This window comes from Poromitra crassiceps (genome assembly GCF_964638095.1).
Source record: "Poromitra crassiceps genome assembly, chromosome: 23".
In the NCBI taxonomy this organism is placed as follows: Eukaryota; Metazoa; Chordata; class Actinopteri; order Beryciformes; family Melamphaidae; genus Poromitra; species Poromitra crassiceps.
Genome location: NC_139639.1, coordinates 1,477,480 through 1,494,979, shown reverse-complemented (window position 1 = coordinate 1,494,979; position 17,500 = coordinate 1,477,480). Strand labels below are relative to the sequence as shown.

At 46.2% G+C, this 17,500-nt stretch overlaps 1 protein-coding gene and 1 pseudogene across 2 annotated transcripts in view; one reads left to right on the top strand and one right to left on the bottom strand.

Moving 5' to 3' along the window:
- LOC310797335 (calsyntenin-2-like) overlaps window positions 1–17,500 on the top strand; it is a gene marked incomplete at both ends in the record, with an annotated part of 214,194 nt that overhangs the window by 118,098 nt on the left and 78,596 nt on the right. The gene's annotated exons all lie outside the window — the stretch shown is intronic.
- On the bottom strand, window positions 11,021–12,562 carry LOC310797315 (sodium-dependent lysophosphatidylcholine symporter 1-B pseudogene; annotated as a pseudogene). The gene has a single exon. The product of its transcript is annotated as a sodium-dependent lysophosphatidylcholine symporter 1-B pseudogene (transcript).

Here is a 17,500-nt window from a genome sequence, read left to right as displayed (position 1 = left end):
ATACAATAATCACAACTCATTTACCTGCACTTGCCAATGTATAACTGCAAGTAATTAACATAGCCCATACGATACAGTGCCATTAGTTGCAAAGATTAAATTTCATAGAGAATCCGTGGCTACAAGAGGAGAGACGACACCCCATTATGGATGGTATCATTGTTTCAGAAAACGATATTCACATTAATTTTGCATACAGACTCACTCACGATTTTAAATAGCTGTAACTGTAGCTCAAAAAAATAAAATATTCTGCCTTCATATTTTTTTTTGCTTGAAGCGAAGAAAGCAGTTTTACCGAGTGATCTGACAATCAACATGCAGCATAAAACAAGTTGTTTCTCCAAATTCAAGAAACTTTTTTTCCCCCGCATCAATGACTATCTCTCTTTGTATTCCAACATGTCAACATGTCACATCTCTCCGGCCCAGTAACATATTTGTTAAAAAACAGACACTATGTATCCCTACATTGAATTGAAGTCTTACAACAAAGCAGTGGTTGTTTCTGTGCGGGTGTAAATCACTGTGGTTACATTTCCAGTGTTATGACAGTACAAGTCTCTCTGGATAATAGCAGGTAGAGAGAGAGAGAGAGAGACAGCAGGTAGACACAGAGAGAGAGAGACAGCAGGTAGACAGACAGAGAGAGAGACAGCAGATAGAGAGAGAGATAAACGGGGTAAAAAAAAAAGTCTGAAGAAGACGAGTACAGGAGGCTAGTTATGGAATATGAGCTGCACTTTCAATGGGTAGAGGAACAGCTGTCAGTTCACACAGGTTCTTTCTGGCTGGGCAGAGATACACTTGATATGACGAATGTGCATTCTCTCTGTTTCCAGTCTCAGTTGTATAATCATCTAGTCTAACATAGAAATCCTCTTACAAAGAAGAAAAAACAACATGGCTAAAACCTATTCCTCCTCCTCCACACGGCACGGCACGGCAGTCAGCTTTGTGGGTACTTAACGTCTTACATATCAATACACACAGAGACAAATATGCATCAACGAGACATTATATTCATTAGCTAAATATGAAAATCTGCGCTTTGTTTACAATTGACCACTTCACATAATAAGCATTCAAAACAACTCCGACTTTAAATGTCTGACACATTTATCATTTGTTATGATGAATCCTCTTGTAGGCAGCCGGCGAACAGAACTGTCTTACATTAAATGAGCTTGTATTCTGCTGACAGAATTAGTCAGGCGTTGTCTTGTCATGAGCACTGAGCACTTTCAGCCATTGCTTCTCTTGATTGGCCCCTCTCCTGTTGTTTGTTAATTGTGCAGAAGCAACTGATGTTCATCTTAGCAGTCGTGCCTTGTTTTTCTCTTCTGTCGTCGTCTTTTCCTCAGCACTGTGTTAGTATAGAAATGAATAATGACACTGCGTTTAGGCCACTGCTTTTCTGAAATGATGACAGCAAACACAGATGGATGGAAAAATGTGCATCCGTCTTAAACTGTGTTTTTTTTTGAACAATGGAATAAGAAAGTCTCTTTTAGGGTTGTACCTGAGTGATGTATTACACACATTTATTCGCAGGCCATATATGCTATTTGATGCAGATATTTCATGCCGGACAGAAAAAAGATAACGATGGAACGAATAAATCAAAAGAAAATCTATGACAGGAATCTTGCAATAACAGCTTTGTGTAACGATGATTTTCTTCCCTGTTTTTCTCCCATGGTTCAGTGAGAAGAGATTTCATCGGCAGCTGATATTTTGCAGGCATAAAGTTCAGTCACTTTAATAAGTGCAGTGAATTACCGACACAACAGGATGTGAGGAGGTACAGACTGTGCTAAGAGCATGGGACATTTCAGGAGTGCAATCATGGTAGTGCGTGAGCATAGAGACACTGCAGGGCGCGTCAACATTCAGAAACATCGCCCAAAACGGGGGAAAACACCCCCCCCCCCCCCCGGCCAATCCTGGCGTTCTCCTATGTCGCGTGCATGGTCGTGTGTTGCACACAAAGATCATATATACGGAAGTTGAAAACTCCAACTTACTTCCTTGAAAGCTAGATCCACAAAAAAACGTTAATTGGCTAATTTTTACATTTGTTGTTTGCGCAGCCCACCACACAACAACTTTTAGCTATGTTTAATTAAAGGAAAATGACGCTGGTCTATGGGAGTGAATGGAGCGCTTTCCCCCATGATGGGCGTGGCCTATTTCATGCAGTGTCTCTATTGTAAGAATAGGCTGCTGTATGTGTGAGTTCATAACATGAATTGACTAAAGTTGTGTGTAGCAGCGCCACCAAACATTTCTGCTGTGTGGCTAGCACCAACCAACTATATTATTTTGCCTTTTGGTTGCTATGCTATCCTATATTGTTACATAGTAGGGCTACTTTGGAAGTACCAATACCAATCATCGTTGGAAAAAACATCAAAGAATGTGTGTGGTGCTCTCTGATCCTGAATAAAGGTTCCAAAAATAACCTTTTCAAGGTGAGGGAAAAAATAATCTGGGATGGGTTTATTTTTTGTATTTCAATTTTCTTGTACAGAAAGTGCTGGGTCAAGTAATGTGTGCAAGACCTTTGTAAAATAAGCATATTAGTTTGCCAAACCAAGCCAACAATAAATACATAAAGGTGTTAAGTTGCACTTTTTATTGAATGGCTGTGATGGAGACTCGGCAGCGTGAGTTCAAGCAGGGTTCAGATAGTATATAAGCGTTCTACAGCCAAATAGCTTTAAGAGACAAATGCTTGCACTGCATAACGCCACACCACCACAGTCTGCTGGCGTTACACTATAAACTATGGAGAAACACCCAGAGCCCCACAGCAGATACGAACATAAAACTGTCTCCACCTCTGAGTTTAACCACTGTGGTGAAGAGCCACTTCCAGGTCCCGTCTGGTTAGGGCGTCATCATTCTGCCAATAAATTGGTTCTGAGGAAGCATCTTTTAAGTGTTTATATAACTGTTCCTTTCGGGTTGGCATGTTCTCTTCCGAGTGTTTCTTGGAAACGGCTCTAAATGGCATTGAGTTGAGAACAGGCTGTTTTTAGTCAGGCAGGTGTTTGGCACGGATGGGATGGGGGGGCCTCTGCCGAGACACGTGCCAAGACCCGCTGCGTCCTTCTTCATGTCTAATTATCTTCCATCACAAAGGATCTATTTCTCCACTTTTTCTCCTTCGCTCAATTAGTTTTCGTGTCTTTCTGCGGCTCGTCCGTTTCACTTTGTCTCTGTCTTGTTTATCTCCCTCATCACTGTCTTTTATAGCCTCTCATTCAATCAGTCGGCCATGTCTCACTCCCTCCCTGTCTGTCTCACTCCCTGTCTGTCTCACTCAGTGTTTCCTCATTCTGTCTCTCTCGACAGCATCCCGACAACCAATCGCCTCTGCGAAATGCTCCCTGTTTACCATGAGGGGAATGTTGGATTGCAGCTGTTCAATAAATTAGATACCGTCCTCATGGTCTAATCTACTGCTAATTAATGATCTCACCTCCCCCCCTCTAATGCACGCCTACGTGTGTGTGCGCACATACACACACACACACACACACACACACACATACACACACACACACACATACATACACACACACACACACACACACACACACCTACTGTACGTTAAAGCAGGGTCGTTACTGCTGGACATGGGTCTCCAGGGTCAATTATGGCGCTGTAATGATTGTAATTGGCTAATTTTCAGCCCATTACCCTCTTTCATGTCTCAGGCAGAGGGTTGTAATTTGGTGAAGGAGTGATGCTTGGGTCTGGCTGCTGTGCGTGATGGAGGATCATGAGAAGGTGAGCCTCTGTCATTAATAGTGTGGAGGAATGGGGCTGTCATGTCAGCAGGCCCACACACACACACACAGGGACAGTGTGGAGGAGGAGATGTCCTTGCTGCAGTAACGACGCGGCCCGTGGGTTCAAGAGTAGTACAGCATACATACATTTAAAACATTTTCAACACACCCAGGTGTCGAATTTAGAGATCATTTCTCGTTTGAATTTTCAGTCACAGGCAGCGATTTGTCACAGTCACTTGTTCAGTTTCAGTTTCCACATATATTCAAAATTGCATGTCGTATTTAGGGCTGCAACTAACGATTATTTTCATTTTCGATTTAATCTGTCGATTATTTTCTCGATTAATCGATTGGTTTATAAAATGTCCGAAAATGGTGGAGAAATGTCGATCAGTGTTTCCCAAAGCCCAAGATGACATCCTCTAATGTCTTGTTTTGGCCACAAAGATATTTAGTTTACTGTCATAGAGGAGTCAAGAAACCAGAAAATATTCACATTTAAGAAGCTTGAATCAGAGTAATTAAAAAATGACTCAAAAAGATTAATCGGTTATCAAAATAGTTGTCGATAATTTTTCTGTTGATCGACTAAATCGATGAATCGTTGCAGCTCTAGTCTTATTTTGATATTATAAGTTGTTACAGGAGTAGTTGGTCTGAACTTGAGCAAGTGGCTGGAGGCATGCATAGGCCAGGGTTTCTTTTATTTCTCTTCACTGTAACTCTATGGGGGTGATGGGTCTCGAAAGTTATTACTCAAACATATAGAGTCTATATATTTGAGTAATAACTTTCGTGAACCATCACCCCACAAAATCCGGAATCTCACACATTTACATTGTCAGATCATCCACTTTTACTGTAAGACCCTGGTTACACACACTGTACAGTATATGTCATTTCAATATCCTTTTTTACACTCAGTCAAAAGGATCAACTTGACATGAAAAATGGCATTACTTATTTCCCATCCCGCATCTATTTTTTATGTTGTTTTTTTTGCATTGCTCAACTCACACACATCCCATTTCACAGCAGCGCCGGGCTAGATCACCTCCAAAGTAGTGCCATGATCTGACAGCTGTGCAAGCCAAGTAAGGTTTTTGTGCATCTTTTACCTGGCACCATCCCTTCCTTCAGCTACAGAGAGAGAGAGAGAGAGAGAGAGAGAGAGCGAGAGGAGGAGGGGGGGGAAGAGTACCGCTCACTTTTCCAGAAGTGCCAGAACGTTTGAAAGGCAATTTCAAACGAGTGACAGAGCAATGGATGAGGGCACTAAGGGCCATCAATCAAGTGCTGAGCTGAACTAAGTCAGAGCTCTAGCTAACATATACTTACAGCCACTCTCCTGCCCTGGCTCTCGCTGCAAATGACTCCATTTCCCTCCCAGGCAGAACATTGCAACAGCCGATAACTTCTCATGTGGATGTTTTTCACAATACACTGTAAGAAGAGAAGATATGTCCGTTAAAGACATTTGGAAAGTGAGGTATATAGTGCATGACACTGTACTGCAGCAGGCTACTACTTAGAGAATAGCCTCTCTTAGCTCACTGACTCTGAACTTCTGGCCATTCCAAGTGAAATGTGTCAAAGTGAAGACTCGTGAATCAGATAGACAGTGTAGTGCATCATCATGAAGCATGTAGCCTAGGGAGGAGCAATAAGCCACTAAGAGGGATCCAAACAAACCAATCACAACAATACGATACCTTGTGTGTGTTTCCATCTGTTGGTGGAAACAATGGTCATTACAAAAACTCAGATAGATAGGTAGGTAGATAGATAGGTAGATAGATAGATCGATAGAGAGATAGAGAGATAGATAGAGAGAGATCTATCTATCTATCTATTTTATTTATTTATTTATTTATTTATTATTATTATGTATTATTATTTATTTTTAGTTTATGTTTTTAGTTTGAAAGCAGATAGTTAAACTCATCCGCTGGCAAGACGAGGATGGTTTCCCCCGATGCCAAGATTCCAATTTTGGCTGAAGGCTGTTTGATGTACTAAGTGCTCTCATTCAATTAAATTCATTTTAATCAAGGTATGTCATTATATTTCATATTAAAATCTATAGTTATATATTTTATATAAAAGTGTCACACAATCCTAAACTGCATACATAATAGTAAAGGCATATTCATCCTTGATAGTCTTGTTTTGAGCAGAGTGGGTTGTTGCACTGTAGGTTAAAAAGAAAAAATCTCGCGGGCAAGATTACAGTGATTAGGGAATGTGGTTCAACTCAAGCTAAACTGTAGTTCTATTCTGCTGTTGTTTCCCCCCCCCACACAACTCTCTCTAACTATTGTAAAAGAGAACACAATGTTCATGTCTCCCGAGTTCTTTAGTCTCTTGCAGCTGGTATGTAGTTGCTCTTTGGCACCGCAGCTGTGGAATCTACTTCTCATGGGTGTGATTTCCATTAGTATTGTTAGTATTCTGTCTCGGCTCCTCTTGTGTTGCAGCCCTGAGGAGTACGCTGTCTCTGCTAATTGTGTGAGAAAAGGTGCTACAGAAGGGAGAAGGAGGGAGGCGGGGATTAGGGCAACACACTCCCTTATCTACAGTACGTTCTCCTGCCTCCCAACAGCACAAAACAGATGAAGTACCAGTCTCTTCCTGCCCTTCAATGACCTTTGGCTGACCTTTCCATATCCCTTAACTAACTCTATGACAAGAGGGACCCTCCCTATGAGATGATGCTTTTCTCAACTCACACCGCTAGTTCATGTAGTTGGATGTTGTGTGATGAGAGGTTGTGGTGTGGTGTAGCCCCGTTACTCCTCTTTCCGGGTGTGACGTCATCGTCTATACCCTACAAGAGTCCCGTCTCCGTACATAGACTTGCCTGCGACTCTGGCTCCCAAGCTGTCTAAATCAGCGATACGGACGTATTTTTACAAGTGTCACAGAAACATTTCAAAGCCACATACTTGAGAAGAAGTGTTCATAGCTTCTCGACGTCGGGGTTAGAAAGCTCGACGCTGCTCATAAATGCCTCTTTTCATCCGAAGTCCGAAGTTTGTGATATTATTTTTCCCGGGTTAGAGCTCCCAGCCGTCACAGCCCTCAACAGCGCCACTCTGGTCGAAAGCTCGGTAAAAAATAATATCACCAGCACAGACTTCGGATGAAAAGAGGCATTTTCGAGCTTATGGGCATCTCAGAACACACACATACTTGGCCTATATGATCAACTAGAAATCTTGCGCGATACGCGTGCTCGATTCCTAGGCTCGCACATCACCATTTGCTTTGAAGTACGCCGCGTCCGTGTTTATTTTCACAGAATTATTTTCACAGTGCTTCAACCCAACCTGCTGAATGTTGTTGTTACAGAGTACACATCAGAGAGGGAGGACAGATATGACAGGTAGCAGGACTGGAATCCATCCATTGACAGCCGGGCACACTAACTGGCGCTACGCCTTTCCAGTTCCACACCGTCATCTACACTTGCAAAATGTGTACGAAAAAGATGCAGTGGCTCGCTCTAAAATCAGGAAGACACCTTCACAGTTTTACCTTATGGCTGAAGACCCGACAAATGATCAAACATGACAAGCGGCGCATGCATAAGCTATTACCTGCCGTCTGTTATGACAAACATAACGAGCGCGCAGAGATCAATGAAAGATGACAGATTAGGTTATCTTAACCTCGGCTGGCACATCAAAACTACACCGCTCGTTACCTTCGCTCGAGATGTGTTCTGTGGATTTACCTTTCAGACGAATGCTGCAGAAGGTCTCGCCCCACAGCCCCCACAGCCCCCACAGCCCCACCACCCCGTCTGGCTGACACTTTAGTTATGTCACTTTAATACGTGTGCATTAGCATGCAAAAGGTCTAGCGCGAGGTGCTCAAATGCCACCTGTCAAATCCCATTGATCTTGTGCGTTTCTTCCGCGCTCGTGTGTATAGTTTAAACATCCATAACAGATAATAATGTGAAAATGATTATGCACTCAGGTATTCATAACCGAGAGAGAGAGAAGGAGGGGTGGGGGGCGTGGGGGGGGGGACGAGAGTGATATGAGAGAGACAGAGAGGGAGATAAATTTATCCCAACTCACTGCTGAGTTTGACACGGTGCTATCTGTTGACAGATTTCAGGGGCAGCAGAGAAGCACAGCCTCCCATCTGTTCGTATGAGAGCGCGCGGAGGCGAAGCAGCTCGACAGGCATTTGAAGTGGCTAACGACAAATCATCTTAACGTCAGTCTAATTCATTATCAAACTAGTCGTTTATGTGTGCATGTAGATTTAATCACAGAGCTGGCATCTCATGCATCATATGATGAACGAGATGAGATTAAGGAACACCCAGTGTTTCTCTATTTCTATTTGCAGAGATTGAACTGCCTGCCTGACACACATTCTAAAGCTGTGTTTAGCTTTTGGGAGGCGTGGCCATGGGCGTGGCTAATGCTGCAGCGAATCAGGATATGTGGAATCCCAACGGGATCCTCCCACATGCTACAGTACGTCCTGCCAGTGAAACTCTGAAAGAACGACGGAATTGTTGTTTCAATTGAATGAATAACTGTTTTGTTTTTGTTTTTTAATTTTAGGCGCTGTTAAGTTAAATTGGCCAAAACTATATACAACCCCCATCCACAGATTCCTTTTCATCACTGTTAGGACGCCACAAGTTGTGGCCAAAACACATCAAATGTAAAGTGTTATGCTGAGGGCATTCATTTAATTGGTCGTTTTTTATCTCTGTTCTTGTCCTGGTGTAAATGCACTTCTGCTGTGCCATCTGCTCTCTAGTCACTTTCTGTATGGACATTGGCTTATGTTAGGTTTTTACTATAGGTATTAAAGCGGCTATGGGGAACTTTCACTTAGTGTTTATTGTTGCGGTGCCTGTGGGCAAAAGTGGTACTGTTCACCTGGAACGAAAACTGCATTTCCTGAACACCTACAGTAGGCTCCTCCCCCTGTCTCCACCGGGCTGTCTGAGCCGCGGCAGGCCATGCCTGTTTGTTTTTACTGCCGGCCGGAACCAAAATTAGAACCCGTTTCACCCAGACGTAACACGTGACGGACACTATGTTTCACCCAGACGTAACACGTGACAGACACTATGTTTCACCCAGACGTAACACGTGACGGACACTATGTTTCACCCAGACACGTAACACGTGACGGACACTATGCGATACTCTCACAAGAGTAATTTAAATACCCTGTATAGAAATCACCGATCTCCTCGCAGACTCATTTGCTGATGTAACTGTAGGTACGTAAGATGTGAGGCATCAGTATTACATTTAGACTTCCATAACCAGTTAAAAATTACATAGCTGCTTTAAACTATTTTTACAGGTTTGATGCAAATATTCCAATGTAAAAAATTGTGCGCACACACACACACACACACATGCACACACACACACACGCACACACTAGACTAAATGCTGGTTTATCCTCTAAAAACCGGAGCCTAATGTGACTTTTTTTTTGTTCAAAAAGAAATAAATCATGTCAACTGTCAGTGTATTTGTCTCAAAGAGTAGGAAATGCACATTTGCTGCCAAGTGGAGAATCTCCACGGAGGCGCAGCATGAGGGAGCTGTGCTGCATTTGCATTGCAGTCCAGCTGAAGTGCTGAGAGGCAGCGGTCCAAAACGCTGGATAATCAATACGAGTGTGTGTGAGGGCCAGCTGGAAATGTATGATGAGTTATAACCAACCTCCAGGCCTGGACCTTGCTATGGCTGCCCTCATATCATTTCACTTTAAGTAGTTGTCATTTTCAGTCGCACCTTGACTGCTGTGGCCTGTGTGTGTGTGTGTGTGTGTGTGTGTGTGTGTGTGTGTGTGTGTGTGTGTGTGTGTGTGTGTGTCCCTCTGTACCATTGGGCCGTGTCCTTTCTTCTCAGTGAGCTGCTGAGCTGACAGGGGTCGTAGGCGGAGCCACTGTGACATTTCCAGCTCAGAGGCTTATGGAGACTCCCTGCTGCACCTGGCAGGTCTGCGATTCTATCAGAAACATGCCGGGCCTGCTGACCAGGAGGATGTCGCTTTGCAAAGTCAGATTAGACAAAATAAAGCAAAGAAAACTGAAGCTGGAGGCAGGCTCAAGCTGAACTGACGCTTAACCGGTCACACAAGGAGCTTTTCCCCAGCGCCTTTGCTCGGCGCGCCTTGAACCCGCCCACAACTCCCATTGAATTCATGCCTGGCAGCTTAACGCGTCACGCCTGGAAAATAGGACTGAATCCTGAACGATCGCTTCAGCGCGGCTTCAGCGTGGCGTGTGGCTGGTGTGAACGGCCACTTAGAAAGATGGTAGGATGTGATTCAGCTAAGCCTGGAAAGGAGGACAGATAATATGTGTTTACGGGGCTAGACTGAGACTGGAGACAAAGCGAGGTTCCTGTCTCCTTTTGGAATTTCAAGAAGTACCTTTCAGAAGTAGAAGGTGACTGCTGCGCCTGGCCAGACGGTAGGTGACCGGAACCAGACGTTTTACGCAGACCAAACATAAGGTTGGAATGTCCCTTTTTTCTCCTCTATTTGGAGGAGAGTGCATTCACGAGCGAGGACCACGCCACAACACTGATGTCCTTTAAAGGTTTAATGGAGACTAGCTCAAACTCCTCGGGGGGGAAAACTCTCCATCTGAGCATGTCTCAGAAGGGATAACTGCTCAAAATAGTTCACTATACAAAGAGTTATGCTTTGAGTTAATATCATGGAGAGAAAACTCGGCACAATGCAGGGAGGGGATACTCATTATTATCAGAGAGGCCTTGCCGTGACTGATGATATTGTCTAGTTCCTAGTTCCTCATTGGGCGGCTCGCGAGGATTTTCCAGCTCGAGAAGCTTTAGTTGGCGGCTCACAGCCGATATACATAATTCACTGTCAAAACCTGCTCAGAGCGTCCCTCACTGCGGTGTAAACTGTAAAGAACTGTGGGTTGCCAGGTTGCTGGCCCTCTGGAGCACCAAATGGGGGTGGAAACTCACCATATATCTGGCAACACTGCATCGACAAAGTGACTCAACGCCTCGCGGAGGGAGTTTCATTGAAAACGTCCTTGTAAACAGGGAAAACCCATCACACGAGCTGCTCCATGCTTCCGTGAAGCGCTGCTTCTTCTGAGATGCTTTCGGTGTGAACCAAATGGAACGCTTTGAATCAGAAAACCATACAAAACGTTATGGCTGATGATGATGGCTGTGTTTTCTCTACTTAGCAGACTTTTCTAATCCAGGGAGGTCTGCTTCACACAGCTCTGTTGAGTCCGTCTCGGAATCTGCCTCATTGTCCCGCTGTGCCTGGAGTAGCTTGCAGTTGGCCTGACGCCTCTTCTCGTCAATGGGATAGGAGTACAATATGATGAGGCTTATCAGGTGAAGAGAGGCGGGTACGGCGGACACCAGCAGTTTCAGGGTTAAATGCACTTCCTCTGGTTGGGAGCAGCCTTGAGTGATGTAGCCTGCAATATATAAACTGAACGTGGAGATGAACAGGGAGACTCCCGAGGCGCACTTGGTGACGAAGACGAAGAAGGAGTAGAAGATGGCCTCGTGGCAGTTGCAGTCTGGGTTGTGCACCTTGAAGTCGTCGACTACGTCGGGCAGCATGGACCAAGGCAGCAGAATGGATGCAGACACTCCGATCCCGGCGGCGAAGGAGAAGATGTAGGTGACTATCAGGCTGCTCTTCACACACACCAGCAGGACCATGAAGGGAAGCAAAGACGAGGGGCCAACGTAAACCGCCGTCTTTTTCCCAAAGCGAGTCAGGAACCACTGCCAGAAGGGAATGGTCAGAGTAGCTGAGAGCATGATGACCAGTAGAAAGTTCTGGAAGTCATTCCTGAAGCCCAGGGTGGAACTGAAGAACAGGGCAAAGTTTCCCTCCAGGAGCCCGGAAGTCATTGAGGTGAAGAGGAAGCCCATCACCAGTTTGGCGTAGGGTCCATGTCCCAACACCAGCCGTATTCCCTGGAACAAAGACATGTGCTTGGGCCTGGGACGACTCAAATCTAGTTGCTCCTTCACGCCAAAGAAAAGAACGAGAGCACAGAGGAGGTAGATACCGCAGATGATACCAGAGGCAGTCATGTAGGCCCTTTTCGTGCGGTCCAGGGAATTGACGGGCACAGTGGCGTTGCTTTCAGGTCCGGCGGTTGCCAGGGATGCCGAGGTGTCGCCCAGACTCCTCGTCAATTTGAGAGACACAGGGACGCAGGGCGCTATGGCGTTGCCCACGATCTGCCCCATGATGGCTGTACCAATCACAGTGCTCAGGACCTCCACCATCATCCTGTATGTGGTGGCCGAGTCTCTCTCTTTCTGCTCAGAGCTGATGAACATGATGAGGGCAGAATAGGGCACGCGGAAGCAAGTTTGAAGGGTCTGGAAGAGGCAATAGAAGACCAGGTACCAGATGACCATGCCGTCTTCAAACGAGGGAACATACCATACGAGGAAGTAGCACAGCATCGCTAGAGGCGTGGACAGCAGGATCCAGGGCAGCATGTGTCCGAGGCGCGTCCACGGGCTGCGGGACACCAGGAAGCCCACCGTGGGGTCCGTCACTGCGCCCCAGCAGCGGCCGATTATCAGGATGAAGGAGACATAGAAGGGATCCAGCTGAGCCACATCCAGCAGGTAGATCTGAAGAAAGACGGCCAGGGTGGAACTTGTGAGCTGGCAGGGCGCGCTGCCGACGGCGTAGCACAGCTTGTTGCAGACCGACAGCCTGTTCCTCGTCTCCCGCATTCTACGCTTTGCTGCGCATTGTGACATCACTGACGGTGTCGTCTTGTTCTCCATGACGCACAGCGGGCGAGCCTATGAGTCGAGTGAAGTGGTCACTTGAATCCGGCTTGAGGGAGAATCTTTGGATTTTAGGTGTGGCAAGATCAGATCTGCACATGGGCGTTGAGCGTTGATGATCTCATAGAGATTGTGATCATCATCAGTGATGTCAATCAAATCAAATGATTTGTGACAAGACACTGATTATATAATGTCACTGTTTAGCCAAAGTTGCCATGTCTGTGACATCATCGGTGATTAATGACACTAATGATGTCACAATGTCTTTGACATGATCCGTGTCTGTCACAAATCACTTATGACATCATGCTGAGGTTATAAATTGGACGACTCTCTTGCTCATAGGCCAGCCAATAAAGCCTGAACCTGCGGGAGTCATACTGGCATCATGGTGAATGTTGTATCTCATGTGAACAACAGATGTGCCGAGTATCTTAAATCATACATTCCCACTATCCTTCTTCCTTCTATCCACTATGCTTCTTGCTGCTGAATGCATGATCTAATACCCAGTAGTGTGGCTTCCTTTCATTCTCACCTTCTCTGTGTTCATTAGTGTAGTTTTTGCTCCCAGAGTGTGTGTGGCCTTGGCAGGGAACTCTTCCTATTTGCAATATGTGTGTGTGTGTGTGTGTGTGTGTGTGTGTGTGTGTGTGTCCGTGCGTGTGTGCGTGTGTGTGCGTGCGTGTGTGTGTGTCCGTGCATGTGTGCATGCATGCGTGTCTGTGTGTGTGTGTGCGTGCGTGTGCATGCATAAGTGTGGAATTCCCCATGCTCAGCCATGTAACTGTCAACCGATGACCCTAGGAGAGCTGTAAACTATCAGCGATGGTGAGTAGTATAGGCGGCTGAGAGGTGGGCGGGGCGGAGCGGAGCGGGGAGGGTGGAGGTGAGAGAGGATGGGCGGGGCCTGGAGGGTGGAGGGGTGAGAGAGGATGGGCGGGGCCTGGAGGGTAGAGGGGTGAGAGAGGATGGGCGGGGCCTGGAGGGTAGAGGGGTGAGAGAGGATGGGCGGGGCCTGGAGGGTGGAGGGGTGAGAGAGGATGGGCGGGGCCTGGAGGGTGGAGGGGTGAGAGAGGATGGGCGGGGCCTGGAGGGTGGAGGGGTGAGAGAGGATGGGCGGGGCCTGGAGGGTGGAGGGGTGAGAGAGGATGGGCGGGGCCTGGAGGGTGGAGGGGTGAGAGAGGATGGGCGGGGCCTGGAGGGTGGAGGGGTGAGAGAGGATGGGCGGGGCCTGGAGGGTGGAGGGGTGAGAGAGGATGGGCGGGGCCTGGAGGGTGGAGGGCGGGGTGAGAGATGATGGGCGGGTCAGAGGTAACAGAGGCCAGGTGGTGCGGTAGCCTCAACACCAAGAGCTGAATAATTGCTCAGCGCTGTGCTGTGCTGCATGGGAGGAGGTGACGATGAGGAGGAGGCAAAGTGAGATCTCACAAGAGGTTGACAGTGCTATTTATAGCCACATTAGCTGTCTCATTTCTCTAGACCATCTCTCTATAGCCTTCATCCAATCCTCTGTCTGCCTCTCCTGTGTGTGCAGTTCTCTTTTCTTGACCGTCGCGCCCTCTTAAAGTACTTCATCTTCATCCTGCCTTTCACTCCAAAGGAGGCGTTGCTTTTTCTCCCCGCGCATATTTATTTCTTTATTTTTAATTCACTCCGTATGTCTTTCTCCTTGTCACTACTGTCACTCTGGTGTTCTTTCTGTCTCCGTTTCCTCTCCCTACACGACTCTGTCCCCTCTCCCCCCTCCCTCTCAGAGCGTCTGAGTGTCTTGTCATGCTGCAAACCGAGGAAGGCAAACCGCAGAGGGCTTTCTCCACGGTCCAACGTTTGATGCACTCTGCAGGCAGCCCACGCAAACACACACACACACACACACACACACACACACACACACACAGACACACACACACACACACACACACACACTTTGCACAACGTGATAAACAAACAGCCCTGCAAGTTATTTTCCAGCTGGTCAAAAGATTCAAACTAGCAGGGGCATCTGGTGTCGAGGTAAAAGCATTTACCTGCCACCGCGGGAGACCCGGGTTCAATTCCCGGTAGCGGTACTTCCTGCTTGGTCAGACGTTCCTACAGACACAATTTGCCGTGTCCGCGGGTGGGAAGCCACCAGTGGGGTATGAGTCCTGTTTCCCTGCACTAGTGCCTCCTCTGGTCAGTCGGGGGCGCTGTTAGATGATGTCATACCTACATCTCCCCATGAGTACGAACTGTTAGATGATGTCATGACTACATCACTATCTGACTACGTCACTGGACGCTTTTTGGATGTCATCATTGGGATGTCGACAGTGATGATGTCATAAGTTATGATCATGTCATCGTTGTTGACCTCACTGATGATGTCATAACGTGCAGTTGTCCATAGACTAATCTCATGGCAACCATCTGCAACTGTTCCCATCTTCGAACCTTGCAGACTCAGCTATCAAGTGCTACTGCGCTCCTAGTTATCAAGACTTCAGTTTACCAAGTGTGTCTTGGACATCAAGTATCCGCACGTAAATCCACCAGTCTCACAGCACGCCTAACAGGTGCCTCTTCAGGGGGGGAGGGGAACTGGGGGGAATAGCGTGATCCTCTGCTACGTCCTGCCGGTGCGGGGAGGATATAGCGTGGAGAAAATGGGGTGGGAGGGGAGAAAATCAGGAGAAAAAAAATCACTAGCGACCATCCAGTCTAACTCCTCAGCTGCCGTCACTGCCTCTCAAGTGGTACGTTCATACTGCCCGTCTTCTTACTTCAACAATTAATACTGCGCTACATATCCACGTTTAACACGTTAGCCAAAGTGCTGCTCAGAGCTCTCCACGCTTAACTATTTAAAAGTCACACAATTCAAGCTTCATGCGGTTCAATTAACGGCCAAAGCCTGACAGTCACAGTTCGTCCAGTGAATTCTAATCCCACAACTTCACAGGCGGCAATTAACGCTAATTGCATTGCATACCACAAAGCCCCCAGCAGAATGAATGTGTATTGTCTACGATATTGAATTCTCCCCATCCCTGTATTGTCTTGTCCATGGCGTCAATGGTCCTGGGCGAATAGATAACCTGAAATTAAGTGTGTGTGCGCGCATGTGTGTGCACGTGTGTGTGTGTGTGCACGTGTGTGTGTGTGTGTGTGTGTGTGTGTGCACGTGTGTGTGCACGTGTGTGTGTGCACGTGTGTGTGTGTGTGTGCACGTGTGTGTGTGTGTGAGAGAGAGAGAGTATGCATCTTCCTGCCTGTGCGAGCTGTTGTTTTGTCACCCTGGGGTCAAGCGGATAGCGCCACAATCTCCCAAACGCAATTAGGAAGTGCACCCGCTATCTAGAGGAGCCCAGTGAGACTGATGAATTGCCCCCTCCATGTTCTCTCTTTAACTAACTGCTATAGCCCACTGCTGTTGCTTTCATATATATAACATTATGCTAACATATGCATTCACCCACGCACACGTCTGTGAACACACACACACACACGCACACACACACACACACACGGCTCTCTGTGAATGCTCGGCCTGCTTATTGCATTTTTGAGAGTGCCAAGCAGGTTCTCTCTCTAGACATGGATGGAGATTGTGATTTCTTTTTCATCTGCGATGTTCCTGCAGGGTTAGGGGGGATGAGGGGGGATGAGGGGGGATTGGGGGGGATGAGGGAGCAGAAAAATGGATGCTGATGTTTTTGCATTCGGAGACATTCTCGGGAGATGTTTTCTGTCATAGACGCAGATCTATTTTGAGAAATTCTGTGAATTATTTGAATGCTTCCTTCGGGCTGATTTAGTTTTGGTCGGTGTGTAGTGTGTGTGTGTGTGTGTGTGTGTGTGTGTGTGTGTGTGTGTGTGTGTGTGTAAAGGGATGTTTGCATGACTATGTCCTCATTAGTATTCAAAGAGTGGGTGAATATGTGGGTGCCCATACAGCCTGAACAGATCATGTTGTGTAGTCCCGTGGCTCTGCGCTGCATGAAAAGAGCGATTTCTGTATCGAGCTTGAAAGAGACTTGATTTTGTGACTCACCATCTTAAGTTTTTTTTTTTTTTTTTTTTACATGCACCCCACTTTTTATCGAACTTTACTCCTTGTAATAGAGTACCGCAGGGATGACGTATTTTATTTCACTTAGATGCATAAAATAAGGTCTGTGGTTAACAAAAGTTAATGGGAACGCGGATTTGGGTTCAGCATGATACTCTTCACAAAAAAAAATTATGCCTTTTGAAGCGTTTTCTAAAAATCGCTTTAAAAAACAATGCATTTACGTTCCAAAAGTCATAAAAGTTATTCACATTTGTGAAGGTTAAAATGCTGAACCCAAATTCTCCTCTGGTCTCTCTGTGTGACTTTATACGTTTCTTGATTATTTCTTTATGTTCAATCTCACAATGGCTGAGGTTAAAGTGCATATTGCTTTGTTTATTTTGAGGATATTTTTAGTTTTTGGATGAAGTTTCTCAAAATTGGTAACCCAAAAGTCTGGAGGCGTGCACTCATAAATGTTGCTAGACCCTTGATATGTCATACTGTATGATCTTCCCAGCCCTCTTGCATGTAAAGCCTTGCCTTATGCTTTGTCTGCCGACACTTTTGAAACGGTCGCCGACAGAAATGAGGACTTGAGTCGACACTTTCAAGTGTCGGCGAGCAGCGTCTGCTACCTGGTGAAATGTCTAGTGTCGCTGACTACGTCACGATGTGTCGCGCTTGACTTCCTTGTTTTGGTTTTCACTTGATTGAAATGAATGAACGTGTCCCCGCTATTTTTATCAGCCTGTCCTTGATGTATGACTTCGTGAAAATCACAAAGAACATTGTGACCAATTTCCCAGAGAGAGAGGAGGTGAGTTGTGTGGTTGTGTGCT